The sequence below is a fragment of the Balearica regulorum genome, chromosome 3, assembly GCF_011004875.1.
Source record: "Balearica regulorum gibbericeps isolate bBalReg1 chromosome 3, bBalReg1.pri, whole genome shotgun sequence".
Taxonomy (NCBI): domain Eukaryota; kingdom Metazoa; phylum Chordata; class Aves; order Gruiformes; family Gruidae; genus Balearica; species Balearica regulorum.
Genome location: NC_046186.1, coordinates 124,147,912 through 124,165,218, shown reverse-complemented (window position 1 = coordinate 124,165,218; position 17,307 = coordinate 124,147,912). Strand labels below are relative to the sequence as shown.

Sequence of the window (17,307 nt, the reverse complement as noted above, 5' to 3'; positions counted from 1 at the left end):
GCTCGCCGAGCTCTTCTCCTTCTGTGTCACGAAGACAAATGGCATTTTTTAAAATTCTCCCAATGAACTAGCATTCATTTTCTGGCGTCTCTTCCTTCTTTATTGCTTCCTAATGAGCTTCATTCCCATCACCTCTAGCCTTCTGCTTTCGAACCTGCATTTACACCCATGCATAGAAGAGGAGCAAATTGAACAAATTAATTAAGTTGGCCTGTCTAATGAAATGGGCTTTGGTGACTTCTGGGGTTTTGCCTCTTGCTTTTTACAGAAATCCTCTATAAATCTTTGATGGCCACAATTGCTGGGCTTTTTCTGTCAGCAGGGTTGGCAAGAACACCAAATTTTCTTTGTGTGGTGTCTCAGATTTAACTGAGAACATTTCATTTGCTGTCTATATTTGTATTTACATATATATATATTACATACACGTGTGTATTTTTACTCTTTATTTGTGTATTTATGGTGGTCATTTTAGTTGCTTGTTTATTTTTTTAGGAATGGAATTTTCATGAAAGTGCTTTTCAGGAGCTATTTGGAATAACAGCTGTTACTTAGGGGAGGGGATCTGCGCTATTACAGTCCGCAAAACTTCCTCTCAGCCCTGGCCTGGTTGGGGTGTGTTTTCTCTCCCGTTCTTCCCATGCTGCTTTGTTTGCTCTCTGGGACAGGTCAGCTGATTCAAAATCAAGTATTAGCTAGATATTATTGGGTTTTAAACCTGTTAAAAGGTTGAGTGTGAGCTGGCACCTGACATCATCTCTTGAATTGTTCCTATTGAAATCTGCACCTAAATATAGTTGTGGTTATACTGCTTTTTTTCTCCCAACAGCATCACTTCTCCGCACAGGAGGAAGGCACCTGTCTTAAACTGTAAAATTCAGCTAATTTCAGTGAATTGTGAATTATCTGAGGATCTGGCTGCACACATGGTTTTGTTTATCATTATCGCTGCTTTCCTCTTGGCCTCGGGTGAGGATCTTGACCTTTGTGCTGCAGGCTGCCTGGGTGTAAAATGCATGCAGCATCTCCGGGTGTAATTTTGTTATTATCTTTACGTGGCTTTCAGAGATGCTGTAGAAGTGTGAAGGAACATGGCGAAACTGCTGAACTTTCAAAAATTAAGTGTGGATCTAAGAAAGGACTCTTCCACTTTTGATGATTTACTAGTATCAGCTGCTTTATGTAAATACCCACTACATATGGAGCAGTCGGTGCGATGAAGATGTTCTTTCGTATGATATCGGGTGTTACCATGACCAACCCAAGCTTACCCTTGGAGAAGACAAGTAATGCCAGCCACATTTCTGTTTTGCAGCAGTAATGCTTTTTATTCCTCCTGAGACGTTGTCCTTTACTGCGTATCATTGCAGGGATTTAATTCTGGTTATAGATGACTAGGACGAATAGCCTATTTTACAAGATAGCTATTAAATCCAGAATTTCTAAGTGCTGTTTCCTAACAGTACTACTATTACCAGATTAAAGTGCTATGGATTATTTCCAAGGAATATGTGAATAATTTTAAATTCCTCTGCTGAAACTGCTTTTACTGAACCTTCTCCCCTTCCTGTCTGCACTGTTTTCACTTTGAAGTAATAAATGCATATAGTCTTTTGGTATCTAGATAGTTATCTTGACCATTTTCTTCCTTTTTATTCCACAACTCGGCACTTCATTATACCTGAAAAACAGTGATGCTCCTGTGAGGTGAAGGCTGTATAAAACACTGTTCTGGTACCTGAAACTTCAGTAGCAGTTAATGGAAGATCTAAAATGTCATATGTTGAAGTGTCAGTGGGAGTCTCAATCTGATTCAGCTTTCAGTGTTGGTACTCTGTTAACTTTAGTAGCATTATTGCACAATGAGAAATATCAATTTCAAACTCATCCTTCTGCACCTCTTAATTCACTGCACATAAGTGTGTCCAAGAGGAACAGTACAAGATTTTATTCCTGCTTTTTCCATCGCACAGTTTATCATGCCATAGTTTACCATTCTGCAAGTAGAATGTGTGCAGATGGTTGATAAATATGGAAATATGAATTATTTTACACTCTTACTACAGGATAGTCCAGATGATGGGTTCATTTCAGTCCCTTGAATACAGTCTCAGAAGAAATGAAGGTGATCCAGAATAAAGCAAAAACCATCAGCTGGGAGTTGATACTGAAAGAGGTTCTCAAAAATTATTTCAGCTATATCCTCCTCCTATTCTTGTGGGATTTTATATGCTCTTGGTGTCTTTATATGTTCCTACTACCGCAATGATAGAAAGGCCATAAGCGGCCCTCTGTGGGAGACTTAAAATGCCAGAAAGTGCTGCTGAAGATGTAGGCTGGGTCTGTGTTGCTAACAGAGTTAGCCTTTGGGACTCGCTGCTCGAAAAGCTGCATATTGGTGGTATTTTTATTTGTATTTTTTCCTTTTAGTTTGAGATACCAGGAATACATTATCTACAGTGAGAAGAGTGGCAAGGGTGACCTAAGCTCTAGGTGAGGTTTTAGACCGTTTTGTCAGTCCTTCTGCTTTCAGGTTCACGGGCTCCAGCTTCCATAGCTGAAGGATCTTCTTCCTGGCTGGAATTTCCTGCAGTCGAGGCAGTAAGACTTCAGCTTATTTTAGAGGGCCAATGTTTGTTGTTGACAATGAGGATCTGCGAGCCTCAGGTTGTTGTGGTCCTGACAGAGGAGCTGTCACTACAGACACGGAGGGCTAAATTGGACAGGTTCTACTTGAACAGTTTACTTGCAGGACCAGAAGATAAAACGGCCATGTTGGTTTGCGTTTATTTTTTTTTCTTTAATGCCCCCACACTTTTTTATGTAAGCTAGAGTCCATATGAATATTTCACTGCTTTGAAATGGGCCAGAAGCTTGTGTAAGACTTTGACAGAGCTGTCGCCATTTGTGCTTAAGGGAGGTCTGGCTTGGCATTTTACCAGAGAGAAGGAACAGGGCAGCGGTATTGGTGCAAGCCTGCTCACGCTCCCTCACCAGCGGAGCTCCGCTCCACCACGTGGGCATTGCTGTTGGGAATTCTACAGACGATTTTCACGGGAACTCAAAAACTGGCACTAGGACTTAATATAGGAAGTACCTGACGGTGCCTCCTGAGATCAAGGCTTACAGGAATAGAGGTGAAATAACTTGTTTAAAGCTGTGCCGTGGGAGTAATGGGCCTGGGAATTACCCTAGGCCAGTGTCTTAATTGCCGAATGATTCAGCCTCATTGTGATGTCATTTCTTCCCAATGAAGTGAGGGTACTGGACTGCACAAAGAAGCATAAATTCAACAAAACCTTCTAGATTTTGTTGTCACATACCTGCCGTGCCTTAGGAGAAGCAGTTCCCTCGCTTGCGACTTGGAACGCCTTGGGAAGGGGCTCTCTGGGTAACATTATAGTTTTATAGGGAATAATCCAATTCTTTTGGTCTTGAAAGATCTCTTCAAATAGGAGGAATCAAATAAGGGGGGATCAAAATAAGATGTGTGAGGAACACAAATAGCATATTTTGTCAGTTTTCTTCAGGAAAAGAAGCCCTGACAACTATATGCTCTACATGTTTGACGTTAATTCACTTTATGGGAGCTGGCATTGCAGAGAATATATATTTATAGGGATGTATTCACACGACTTCTGCTTCACACAGACTGCTGATTTAGATGTCTAATTTAGGAGCACAGGCTCTCTCTGTAGTCAGCGGAGCCTAAATTAACGTCTCTGCAGTACCCCCTGAAAGGACGTACCTTTCTCCACTGAGTTCAGAGCGACCCGAGGCTCCTAATTTAGGCACATAAGTTACATTCCCTATGTGTTAGCCCTGTGTAAACAGTACTCTGATTAAGCATCGGGCCCTGCACGGTTCTCATTCATTGAGCAGGGCTGAGACTTCCTAGTGGAGACCTTGCTGTAAACCCATATTTGCTAAGGAGGGAGGGGGCTTTGCCAAACATTGCAAGATTGTAGCGCTCTCGAGCAGGAGACCTTCTGGTCAGCCTACCAGTCAGGTTCACCTAGTATCGCAGGAGTGGAACCTCCTCACTGAGAGTAAATTGCTGGGAGTGCACTGGGGGAACTGGGAAAAGACAGAACCGTTATTGGAGAGAGGGATGCAGGTCCCAGTTGGAGGTGTCCTGCTCCACAGGGGACATTGTGGCCAAGGCACACCTCACCTTCTCAATGGTGGGAAGGCAGAGGCTGTGCACGGGGGAGGCCATGCCCATATCCAGTTGAAGAACAGAGTCAAGGCTGCCCAGCACAGACGCAGGGTGCCTCGGGTCTGCTCAGTGACTGCGCCCTGGCACGGACACGTTCAGACTCTTCGCTCTTTTGGCCCACCTGCAGAGCAGCGGTGGTCAGGTTCCTCAGCACGGGAGATGTTAGGGAGCTGTCAAGGCTGCTTTTTCTTCCAGCTGAGGGCTCAGTGGAGTGCTCCTTGCCTTGGCACTGCTTTCTCCGCACAGGCAGTGAACTCTTCAGGAGATCACTCCCTTGTCAAAGTTGAGTGTGTCTGAGGAAAAGGATGATCTTCCCTGGCTGGCTGCAGCCAGCTATATGTGCCTCCATGACTGGAGGGCAAAGACACACTTGGATATACCACCGTGCCCGAGATGCCTTTTAGTCACTGAGGGAAAAGGGAACTCCCTACCGCAGACCCAGCCATGCGTGCTCGACTTCAGGTGGCAGGGCACGTAGCGGCAGAAAGTGCCTGCAAGCTAATACATGCATATGCTAGCTACCATGGATGTTACCTTAGTATGAACTGAGCTAAAAAAGAAAGAAAAACCCCATGCCAAAACAACCCACATGTGTCTGAGAAGTGGAGGTTAATAAAGTGAGGACCAGAAGGGGCCTGTGAGCCCCTGGCTTCTACATCTGCCTCTGCCAAGGGCTCTTCCTGTGACCCTGCACAAATTGCGGATCTCTTGCTCATTCTCCACCTCTTTGCAATGAGAATGATTTTATTTACAGGAGGTGATGTCACGAGAGTGTTGTGAGGGGATGTGACTCAATGTTTGTATAATGCTTTGAAGATGAAGAGTGCTAAGTATTGTTATTTGAGATGGCAACAAAATAAAACAAAATATGTTCGGTGCAGCTGTTCGAGCCAAATCCATTTTCAGTTAATCTTCCAAGCAGGAATTCAAAATCAAAGTAAAAAGCCTTGCCAACTGGAACTTTACAGCTTGATGGGAAAGTTAGAAAGAGAATTAATTGGGTTTTAAATAGTTGTAACTGTATTGTGATGGAGCGTGATCTGGAGCGCTCATCTAATCCTGGTTGCCAGTCAGTTTGGAACTGTGAATTAAGGCTTGCTCAGGGGAATCTTTTTTTTTTTTTTTCCAGAAAAGAAAAATAGTTGGGCCATCTTGCATGGCATACTGTATAAACTGTCAGAAACGGCCTCTCTGCTCTCTGAAGACATATGCTTTTTCCACTTTATGCTGCCTTTTTTCAGTAATGCAAAACAGCAAAAGATGTGGAAAGCAACGAAATTGCCAAACGCCACCATCGAGCACCTCAGGGGGGATCGCTGTCCCCTCCCAGAAAGTTCAGTCTCTGGTACTGCCCCAAAGGGCCGCTCTGACTGGCAAGTATTCTCCTAGCACCAGGTGAGCACTGACTGCCTGGGAGAGCTTCAGCATCGTGTACTGCTGCTTCACGCTCTGTGCTGGCCCTCTCAGCATCCGCTTCTGGTTTGCTCATACGCATGTCCGTTACAAGAGCGTCTTCCCTTTGGGTCAGGGTTATTAGCAAGCAGACAGTGTTTACTCACAGTGTAATAAAGAAGAATTTGCTCTCCGGCCTTTGTATTCTTTGTGATGGCCTTTAGCCTCTCCTGCCTCAGTTTTGGGAATGCAGGAATTGTACTGAATCAGACTAATAGTTCAGCATTCCAGCAGCAGCAGTCAGCGTAACCAACCTAAAACTCCATTAAGGACAGCTGTGCTTCAAAACTGTTTCTACCTGATGGCTGATGTTTTAAAATGTGATAGCAAAAATCTGCTTAATGCGCGTTCTCTCTGAAATGGGCATAGTAACACCCTTGCATCCCAGGAGCATCCCAGATCGTTTGCAAAACACTTTCAAGTCCTCTACCAAAATTAGCAAAGTTCAACTATTTTTACTTACCAAAGACCGCCTCTTTTAAGGAAGGGTCTGTGTACATTGGATTTAGATTTTTCACTTGATATTCAAAGGGACTTGAACATGTCTCTCAGCCTCTTGTGTTTGGTGGGATTTCTCAATATGAAGCACCTTTATAAAAGGGTTATTCATTGCTTTCTCGCTTTCAGTGAACACACTGTTTTCTGGCTAAACCATACTGTTTGAATTTTGCTGTTCTGTGCGGAGGTATGCCTTCAGATCCTATTTTTTGTTTTCTTAATACTTTTGAAGTTACTTGTTCCTAAAATATGACTCTCAGTAAACATTTCAGCACTTTAATTTGGCTTAAATTTACACTTGAGTATTAAAGTTCCAGAATAGTTTTATGAGCAAATAAAAAAATGATGGCTCTGGGAGCCTTTCTTTTCAATATCTTTTAGTTACGCTAAACTATATACAGAAGTAACTGCCTTATAAACAGCTTTATATTGCACTCTCTTGCAAATCATTGGTACAACATGCCATAATGGGTTGCAAAATGGCATAACATTATATGCCACAGTTTCTGCAGCCAGAATGAACAAGATCATTGGAAAGACATCATGTTGATAAAAGTGGGCATAGAAAAAATAACTTTAAATCTAAATTGTCTATATCACAAGTAACAGAACAAAGGAAAAAAATACAAATATGTTTTTCTTCTCAGAAGCAATGCGAGCCAACACAATTCTGCTTGCTGAAATGCTTTTTCTGTCATATTCCAAGTAAAATTGTTATTTCCTTTAAAGCTATGTTTATGCTTCTTTGCATAAATCATTTTTGCTCACCTTTGGAAAGCTGATTCTCTCCAAGAATCAATTAGTTAGCTGTCAGAAGAAAGTGCATATCATATATTCACAAACACTTAGTGGACAGAGCAGTGTTGAAACACCCATGGCAAACATTCATTACTTGAGGTCTGGCAATATTAAAAGTGCAGCACAGGACTGACATTTTTTTCCCCCCTTCTGGAGAGAAAGCTATATAATTAGTCAGATGCTCATATTTCATTCTGAAGTGTAAATGTACCGTTGCAATTTAAAACTGTGTCCTATAATTCTTCGACACAGCAAACATTGGACTAGCTTTTCGGCTCCTTTTCCCTAAAGTGGTCTTAGTGCCACAGGTGTGTCTGACACTGAACACAGAGTGCTTGTCCCAAAGGGCCGGTCTTGCAAACCATCCGTGCTCTAAATTTCCATCCTTCCTCCCTTGGATCCATGGGATTGAGCCTAAACTGAGTGCTGTGACGAGAGACCTTTCAGAGAACAGGTGGAAGACAAAAAAGCCAACGGCTGCACTCTTGCTGGGGTGGGTCTTTGCTCTTCTGTCTTGATCATGTTGAGATATATATGTGTACATACATATATCCTCTCTCAAACACATACCAACACTCCCTCGGCTTTATGATCACCATTCAAAGAGATCACCATGGCCAGAGTCCGCTGTGTCTCCAGGTAGGCTGGAGAAGGGGTTTAAGTGAGATCACCATCAGTATTGGTGCTACAACTGCTGGGCAGAGGGCAGGGCACCTGTGATGCTGAGGAAAATTTTAAGCCACTGGGCTCTGTACTACAGGAATGGTTGTTCCTTATGTATCCTGATGTAGATGGAGAGGCCTTATAGGCAGGGGAAAATCCAAGTGGAAAACTCCAGCGGCATCCTCTGGGATTTTCTGGTTTTCCGCAAACACCAGAAAATCTTTTACTTTTGCATGAGCGTAGCAATCAGCTACAAAAATGGGAAATAGAGGAAATGATGGTCAATACTTGTATGATATTCACAAACTCTTGATCACAAAAATATCACCAAAACACTAAAAACTGCACATCTTTTCCAATTACTATCTTGACAGCCTCAACTTCAAATGCTTTCTGAAACACATGCAGAAACTCGTGAGACCTGGTTCCACATGGTGCAGCTTCTTATGCCCAATGAATAGAGACACTAACCCCTGCCCCCCCAAAAAAGCCCCAACAAAAATCCTTGCCTGAAGAGTTTTGACAGAAAATAAAGCACTAATAACTGAGGGACATGTGTAGTTCCTTTGTGTCGGTAGTATTTTGGGTGTCAGCTGTTTGATGATCGTACATTTTAATTAAGGCAGGGCACATTGATGTGAGCAGTTTTATTTGAGCTTGTTCTTCCTTGTAAGCCTAATGAACTTATTCAGCCCCACAAGCATGAACGAGCCTGTCAAGGTACCTTTGCCAGAAGTCTTTGGCAGAGATCCCTGTGCGGATAGTGTGAGGCAGTATCATTCAATAGAGCAAATTGTCCACTTCTACAGAAATCCAGCTACTGTACTTAGTAAAATGCAGTATTTAAACGGACATATTTTCTTCCTACCTTCCTGTAAGGAAGGCAATGCATCGGGGGAGAAGGAGGTTTCCCAAATGCATTTCTAGGCACAAATGCTTTTGGAGAGGCTGAGGTGGCTATAGCACACAGAAATTCTGGCTTTCTTGGTGCTATTTTATCAGCTGCTTTCAGGCTTATGAGCTGCAGCTGGATGGACTGTGGTTCTCTCAGGAAACATCCCTCCATTTTTCTTCAGCATGGCTTGAGAGAAGTAGTTACTGCCCAGTAATCTTCATAGGGCACTTCACTGGGCACTAAAAGCAAACTGCCCAGTTTCTGGGTTTTTTTTTTTTTTTAAATTTTGGTTTGGTTGTATTTGAACAGACTTTTGTGACTTATGTGCGAGAGAGGAAGAGACTGAGAGAGGAAGACAGGGTGGAAGTTTTTGCAGTGATGGCCCCAATGGTTAGAGCAGCTGTCAGGTATAGGGATTTCTGTCCTTTCCCTGCCTCAGCCGTGGCTCGCTGTCGCTTGAGGCAATTCATTTATCCTTTCTGAGCCCATGTTCACAGGGATTTCTGTCTGAAAAATAAGTCTAATAACATTGACTCATGGTGGTGCTGGGGGGGAATAATGTCGCCTAGGAGTCAGAATAGGGGTCCTGTTCTGCTCAGATTTACAGATGCTTGCTTCAGTCCTCTACCTGTAAGCGATGCCTGAGGTTCCTTCCTCTGTCAAACAATATTGTAAGCTGCAATTTGTACATTTAAGAATCACTTCACGATCCTTAAACTGCAGACGGCGTATAACCTCAAACTCATCAGATGTATAAAATGCCTTTAGCAATACCTGTGTAGAGATATAGTGAAATAGAGCCTACAAAGAGGAAACTCTGTAAAATGGCAGTTGATTCTTGGTAAGCAAGCCTGGTAGCCATGGAAGCATCTTTTCTATGTCATGTTACAGATTTCGCAGAAGGTGGAGGCCTTTCTCCGCAGCAGGAGGGGCACAGCAAGCCCAAGGCCTACAGGTGCCGGTGGGAATCGCTCTCTGTGGTGCCGTTTCCCCTTGCTAGTGTCACCGCACAGCGCCAGGCCCTGGGAGAGGAAACTCAAGGCAGGCCTGAAGGCTGCCGCACCGCTTCCCGCCATTTGCCCTTCAGAAGATCCAAAGGGCGGTTAAGAAGCACGGCCAGAGGTGAAGCCCTTTGTTCTGTGGAGATCGAAGAGGAGGAGGAAGGTCTCAGTTGAGGCTGGGGAGGCTTCTGATATGTGTATATGTACATATGTGTATATCTATATATCTATATACGTGCACATAAACGCCCTCAGAACGTTGCCTGCTGTTAGCTCCCAGTGCCAGCCCTCCTCACAGCATTGGGCGTCGGGGCGGCGCGACCGTTGGGCGGCGGCTTAACGGCCGTGTAACGGCTGTGTGCGGGCGCCACCTGCCGGCCGAGCTGCCGCGCGGCCCGGAGCCGCCGTCTTTCCCGCCGGTGGGACGGTGGCGAACGGCGGGAGTTCGGTTTTCACGGCCGGACATTGTTTCAGGATGAGGTGAAAGGCCGTGTCGGGCTTTCCTGGCCCCGGCTCCTCAGAGAGTGCGAGCGGTGGGTGACGGGCCCGTGCTCCCTCACGGCACTCGCAGCCACCGGCACCCTGAGTGCAAATTGTGAGGAGATTGGATTGAGAGGAACAAACGTGAACGCTGGTCAGTCAATCGCAGGCCGAAGGTATTTTGAAATTTGTGATGTGACTGATGCCGTGTTATGTCACACACATTTGTCCTGCCTTGTACTTGAAGCTTTTCAAAGGGAGAGCTAAGCGTTCAGCCCCACATGAAAATTTTAGCTGCATGAGGCTGTCCTCTCTGCTGTGAAGAATCTCTCTCAGGTGTGACCCCCAGTCATCTTCCACTCTCTCTAATTGAGTTAATGCAGGCAGTGATTTCATTTAAGGGAACCTGCTTTCTGTTAGTAGCTCCACTGTTACCCTCATTTAGGGCTGGACTCTCAGTACTCACACTACTTGTCTTTGGTGTGTGGTGCTGGGAGTCATCTGCTATTTGAACTCTCTGAGGGGAACGTTCTTTTCTGAAGCTGGAAGAAAGGCCTGGATTTGCCCTATCTAACTTGTGGGCAGCCTGGACAAGGCAGCCCCTCAGCCCGCTGTCCCTGAGGGTCTGTGCGCTGGAGACGCATCCCCAGGGCTCTTAGAGAGCTGAGCCATCTTCTCTCAGAGTGCTTTTCTGCCCAAGGAGTACCCAGGGACCAGCTCTGTGTGAGCATGTTCAGGTAGGTGGGAAAAACTATGGGAGATAAGTCTGGGTCAGCGTTTTTAATCAAAGCCAGATATAGAGAAAGTTTATTTAGGCTGTATTTGACTTAACTAGGTAAAAGCCAGAGAGGAATGTAGCTCTTGGCTCATCAGTACAATTGTATTTTATTTGCTATTTTATTTCTAATTTTTGTGATTTCAGTGCTAACTCTTATTAGAGCTATTTTTGAAAATTTCAATTAATAAGTCAATTTCGTGGGTTTGTTTTTGTTTTTTTTAATAAATGTTCACTAAATAACAAATCCACGAAACTCACTAAGCTGACTGAAGTCACCCCACTGCTGAGTATTTCTCTACTTCTCATGCAGTACCTCTCATGGACAGATGAGGCTGCTATGCAATTGTTTCATTTTGGGGGACTGTCCCCTCCGTGCTAAATACTCCCTGAGGACTCTCGCAAGCTAGACCTCTGCCTCCCAATAAATCGTTAGGCTGCCTTGCTGGCTCAGTGTGTGTGAGAGTTTGGGGAACAACAGTTCCTTACCCTATCCAGCAGGTACCTAGCTTTCAGCTAGTGCTCCTTGCAACACGCAAGCTGAAGTTCCTTAGTTTCCCTGTGTTTGTAAGGTGACTAGGAGAGGGCACCCGGAGGAAAGCATGATGATACGAATTCAGTTTGGAGATGAGGCATGTAGGAATGAAAAATGCTAGGGGCACTATGGTGAATCATGTCAGCTCCTGTTGTTGAAGAGGTTGTGATGTTCTACAGGCTTGTTTTGTCAACAGCCCTGTATTCCTTAATCTCAGTGTAGGTACATCCAGCATCAGTGGGACAGCATTTTGCAAGCTTCTTTCTGATGCAGTCTTTGTTGTAGTTACCCCTGCCTGGCTCCTTCTAGTCTGGATTACCATAAAGTGGAATAACAGAGGACTGTTCACCCTTGAAGACTGCTCAGTACCTTTAGGTAATGCTGAAGATGGCCACCAGTTTTATAGGCTGACACTAGCACTCTGTACCAGCGCTTCCATGTTCAGCGCCGGCTGTCATTTTGCTGCCACGGGCACATCGAAACTTTAGTTTCCATTTAGAGAGCACTGAACTGCCTGAATGCTGGCTGCCTCAAGGACTGCCTCTCCCTTCTTCTGCCTAAATGTTCTTGCCTACCCGAGATGCTCCTGCTGTTTTTACCTTAACATTAACCTTGTAGATATTAGGGTAAAGCACTGTCAGCTGAAATGCTTGGCTCCACAACTGACTCCTTAAGGTAGTGTAAGCAAACGCTTATTTAAGTCATTTTGCAAGTATATGATTTAGTGACATCACCATATTTCTGGCTAATAATGAACTTTCCAGAAGTAAACAATAAATGGCAGCAAAGCATAACCTTGAAGTAGATTTTGAGTACAAAAATGTGAGCCTTAGCACATCTATCTTTTCAGTAATGAGATAAAAAGAACAGAATCAGCTTCAAAAACCAGATCAAAAAATAGTTCTCCTTGTTCTACACATAACACATGATATAGGAAGATATGCAACGAACAGCACACCTGACACTGTCTGTGGGTGAGCATCACCATGCTGAAAATCACTGTCTCCAGGCAGAACTGGTTTGTACCCTTATAAATCCAAAAGAAAATCAGGTAGTTCAATGCAATGTATTGCCCTGAGAAAAAGCATCTAGTTACGGCAGACCAAAATGTTTTGTTTTGGGTTTTTTTTTCTCCAAGGGAACATATTGAATGAACTATATTATTTGCTAAATAATGGACAAAAACATTCTTTATTATGAAAACTTTATGCTCTTTCATAAGCGTTAATAATGCTGGGGGTGTGTGGGTGGGAGAGCAGGTGGGTAGAAATGATAAATGGCAAAGCAAAATGGGATAGCTATGAGGCTGTAATTTCTTGTGAAATATTTCTCCATATGATACCTCTTCCCTTTAGAACACTTTTATAAAAGAGAAATACTTTGCATTTCCTGCAGCCTTCAGGTTTTTACTTTTTTTTTTTTTTTTAAAAGAGCCATACTTCTGAAAGGCAATGGGAAGGGGATGGCTTAGGAAAGCCTTTATTTATCCAGATAACATACAGTACTAACAGCAATGGAAATTTCCTCATGCTCTGGGCCAGTGCCTGCATCTGGTCTAAAAATCATCTCTTGGGCTCAGAGCATTATTCTTCGCCTGTGCTCATTTGTTCTCCCAGCAACTCTCCCAAGCCTACCAAGATGGGGCAAAGTTGCTTGGTCTTCTAAAAATGTTTTCCTGTGCTTTAGAAATTGAGTGGTTTTCCCTCATTATCTTCTTCATGGATCACAGGGTGATAGTAGCAGCAGTAGTCACTGCACACGTGATGGGTTCAGGTGGATTACTGGGGGGAGCTCCACATCAGAGTACCAGGAATCCTTCTACCTTCTGTTTGCCTGGAAAAGTCTGCAATTAAATCTAATTCCTGCATTGTACCAACCAAATGTTTCAACTTTCAGAGTTCTGTCTCAGTGTGGCAGTAATGGCCCTGGATTTTTTTCCTATTTCAACCCCTTTGCCTCAATATTGCTATTCTAAGATCTTCCTCACAGATAGTAGTAAGAGTTTAGCACTGTCCTGCTAGTGAGACTTACCAATGAGAATTTCCATTCAGGGTCCAGAAAACTTTATGAACACTGAATAAACAGTTTTTCTTCCACAGTGTGTACAGAAATGCTTTTCTGAAGTGATCAATTGCATTTTGATTGAAACTTGTCTTCATAGTTATAGGTTTTTTCACAGCTGAAAGTAAAATGCAATGAGCTTGAATACTGCTATGTAGATATCGCCAGCTATATTCTCTCCAAATTAAAGAAATACTCTGTTTTAAAGAATCATAAAAAAATGAATTAGCACAAGAATTAATATTTGTAGCCCTATTAGTCAGAAGCAAATGATAGAATGAGCAAGATTAAAATCAGCACTGGCCTTTCCTGCTACAAGTTTGTGGATATTTTATTAATTTATATGAAAAAAAAATTGATAATTGAATTATTAGTAAGAACTTTCTTCAGAAGGGCTTGAGTGATTTCTATTGGTTTTCCCTACTGTGCTTCCCTTTCTTTGTCACTTTGACCTGTATGCTGGAGGCATTAGATCTATATTTATTTATGTAATAGGGAAAACATGAGAAGTGTGCTATTGATTTAATTGATGGAAACATGTAACTAGCACCAAAAAAAACAAGTTACAATGGGTACCAGCTACTCAGAGGCTTCTACAGCCAGCTAAAGAGTTAAGACATGAGCAGAAAAGTCATTTGAAAGAGGTAGCTGTATCAGGCTGGATAAATGCTTTTGTCTCTCTGCACTTACAAGTTCAAATATAATGCCTGACAATTACGCGGGGACACGTGAATAAAAGAGATTCGTACAGGAAACCCTAGCTGGGCAATCTGCATTGGTCCATAAAGAAAGGCAGAGAACAGCAGAGCAAAGGGAGTCCCAACCTACACATCTAGCAGGGAAAATACTGCAATATGAATTAATTTTCATTAAAAAAGTGCGTGAAACAGCAGGAGGACAAACTGAAACTCTGCAGATGGAGAGGGCAGTGGTAGGAAGACGTCAGCAGGGAGACCCTGTGCTGCAAATTCTCATTGTGGAGAAGAGGCAAATGCACTTACCCTGGCAGCTGAGGGAGGTTTCTTTTTATTGTAGGCTGTGTATGACAGCTAGTGTATATGGGCTCTTACAACTCTGGGGATTTTTGTTTTGGTTTGGTTTTAGTACCTGAAAACCCTTGAAAACTATTGGAATAATCTAACAACAGTGAGTTATCCACATGCTCGGTCTGACATCCCTGCAGATGAGTGGCCTGTAGAAAAACCCAGAAGGAACTTTTCCCTTCTCAAAAAGGTCAATCAGTTAGCCATAAAAACAACAGATGTTGAAAGGAAGTAATTTTAAACTGTAAGTTTTAAATTGGCAGCGGGGGAAGACGAGTTGCCAAAATGTGTCTTTGTTTTGCTGTTTCTGAAAGCCTCAATTCCTCCTGATGGAAGACTTCCATGTTTGGCCCCTGCACAGATATACTTGTGTTACATTTAAACTGTTGTGGCGCAATCAGAAGGCTCAGGGTAAAAAATAAAATAAAAATAATTACAAAAAAATACCCATGAAGCAGGTCCAGAGCAGTTAGCCTATGGCAAGCTCTGTACTGCTCTGGTTTTAGCACCAGTGGCACCAGAAGTGGTGATCAGTGAAGGCTGGAATCACTGGGTGACAGGATTTGCCACGTGGGCAGAAGGGATGGGGATTTGGTCCCTGGAGCTTCCCAAACCCAGCTTTTGTGTCTGCGTGTGAGCACATCAGTCCCAGGGTAACAGCAGCTCATTGAGTGAGTTCGATTTCCCATTGAGTGTATAGGATGGTTCAGAAACTCTGTAATTACTTTGTAATAAGTTGTACAGAATCCTTTTTAATTATTACACATACGTACAAAGATATAAGAAGCATTTTGTGAATGTAGTGGACAGAGAAGGAGAGTAATTGAAATGTTAATTCTAATCATGTTCTATGCGCATGCATTGATTTTTAAATTCATGTTATCCATTAATGAGCTAATGCTTGCAAAGTGCATTGAAGATAAAGTACTGTAAATTACTATGTACTATTGTTATCCACTAGGTTTAATTAGTTCTTGTACATTTTAATTGCATTATTGAGATGTAAACTTAGAGAATATTATTTTGGACCAAATGCTATCCTTAGAATCCTGGTGAAGTATGTACCTGCAGTGCCCATACATACAAATAAGAAGACTAGCTTGTTTATGCAGGTTCATACATAAATATTTTTATATTTGTCCTGCATGAACGTGTGCATCTGATGGCTTCCCTCTGCCCTAAAATTATCCTTGTCTAAGGCTAGGCTAGGACACATTCAGCCTGGCCTAGTGATGGTATTCCTACGGAAGGATGCGTCGCAGTGCTGAGTAGTGATTTGTGGCCCTGGAAGACTAGAAACAGTAAGATTATAGCACAAAGATGAGAAGATTCTCGATTTCCCTGTGGAGCCAGCACATTTCTGTCACCCGTTGAAGAAGGGGAGTTGGCTTTAAACCAGTAGTATCTTTAACAGTATCTGGTTGTAGTTTTTTCTTTTTTCTCTCTCTGTCTGTAATAATAATGGTGAAACCTGCTGACCTTGTCCTTCATTCTTGCCTGTGGTTCAGAAGGTTGTATGGAAAATAACTGTTTCTATTCAGCCTTATTTATTTAGAAATAACTGCTTTTGAGGGAAGCATCAACATCTGATCCTCCTGGAAGAAAACCTTTGGGGAGTTTTCCTTTCAATTTGGTCCAAACTTCTTCACCCCCATCCCCCTGCAAGATCAGGGACTTTCTGGGTTTGTGTAAAGTTGTAGATAGTCTAGTTCCAGAACCTGCTTTAATTCCAAACAGTAATTGGGCAGCTGGCAAATCTTCCCATGTCTGCTTGCAACAAGGCTCTCTGTTCTGCATTTTTCAGGATGTTTTGGTTTTAGTGCATATAAGACGCCCCACTTAAATTCCCACACCAACACCCAAACAACATTACAGGGGAAAAAGGAATACATTTGCTCTTACTATAAAAGACATTTATCAGAGTTAAATCATCTGGGATCTTCTGATACATGGCTGACTTGCAAAATTCTCTTTAACATCTTTGCATTTTGGCACCATAAGGAAGTACTTACCACTTGGATTACTGGAACTGTAAGGGGATTCCAGTTGACAAGAGAAAAAAGTAGGCAATATGATTTACTTTTTTTCTTAGCTATTTCCCTCTTTTTTCCCCTGTCATTTTCTCTGTGCAAATGTCAGCCTGCCTCTAATAAGAGGTCAGGAATAAGGCTGATCGGTAAGTAATTGCGCAGGGTACCAATCTGGTACTCCTTCCAAATAATGGAAGGTCACCTATTGAAGCCAGTGAGTTTTGGGACAAATTCTAAAACATCTAACAGCTGTCTGTTTCCATAGCGCTGAGTTCCTGATAACAAAATATTGAGGTTTGTCCCCTTTTTTAATCATAGCTTTCTGTTAGTCAGTTCTGGGATTTTATGTAGTGGCATCTTATCCCCAGTTCTTCAGATGTTGTAGGACTGAACCCAGTTGTCCCTATCTTCAGATAATAGGAAGTTAAAATCTTTTATTTAACCTTTAATGAATCTTTGCTATGTCAGCCTAGGAAATCAAGTTTCTGGATTAGATCCTCTTTTATTTCACATGGTGCTGCAGTTGCAAGAATTTCCTATGCAGTGATCTTGCTTTGTGCACGTTGTTTATCTAATGTTACAGAGAAAATACTCGTCCCCTGAAGATTGGGCTTTTTTTTTTGCTTCTAATATTTCCTTGTCGGAAGCAGTTGTTTCAACTGCAGCCTATCACTTTATCTTAAGAAACACTTGCCCTTGGCAATTGTCATACGTCAGCTGTGACAAAATGTACAGCAATTTGATTCTCTTTCCTTTCCCTGTATATTCCAAATGTTACAGTGCATGTCATCCCTAATTGCTGGGAATTGACTGAGGTCAGCAAGATTTTGCTGGCAGTCTGAAGCAATGGTTTGTTT

General features: G+C 42.7%; 1 protein-coding gene across 1 annotated transcript in view; it reads right to left on the bottom strand.

The window, feature by feature from the left end:
- EFEMP1 (EGF containing fibulin extracellular matrix protein 1) overlaps positions 1-17,307 on the bottom strand; it is a 158,270-nt gene that overhangs the window by 130,128 nt on the left and 10,835 nt on the right. The gene's annotated exons all lie outside the window — the stretch shown is intronic.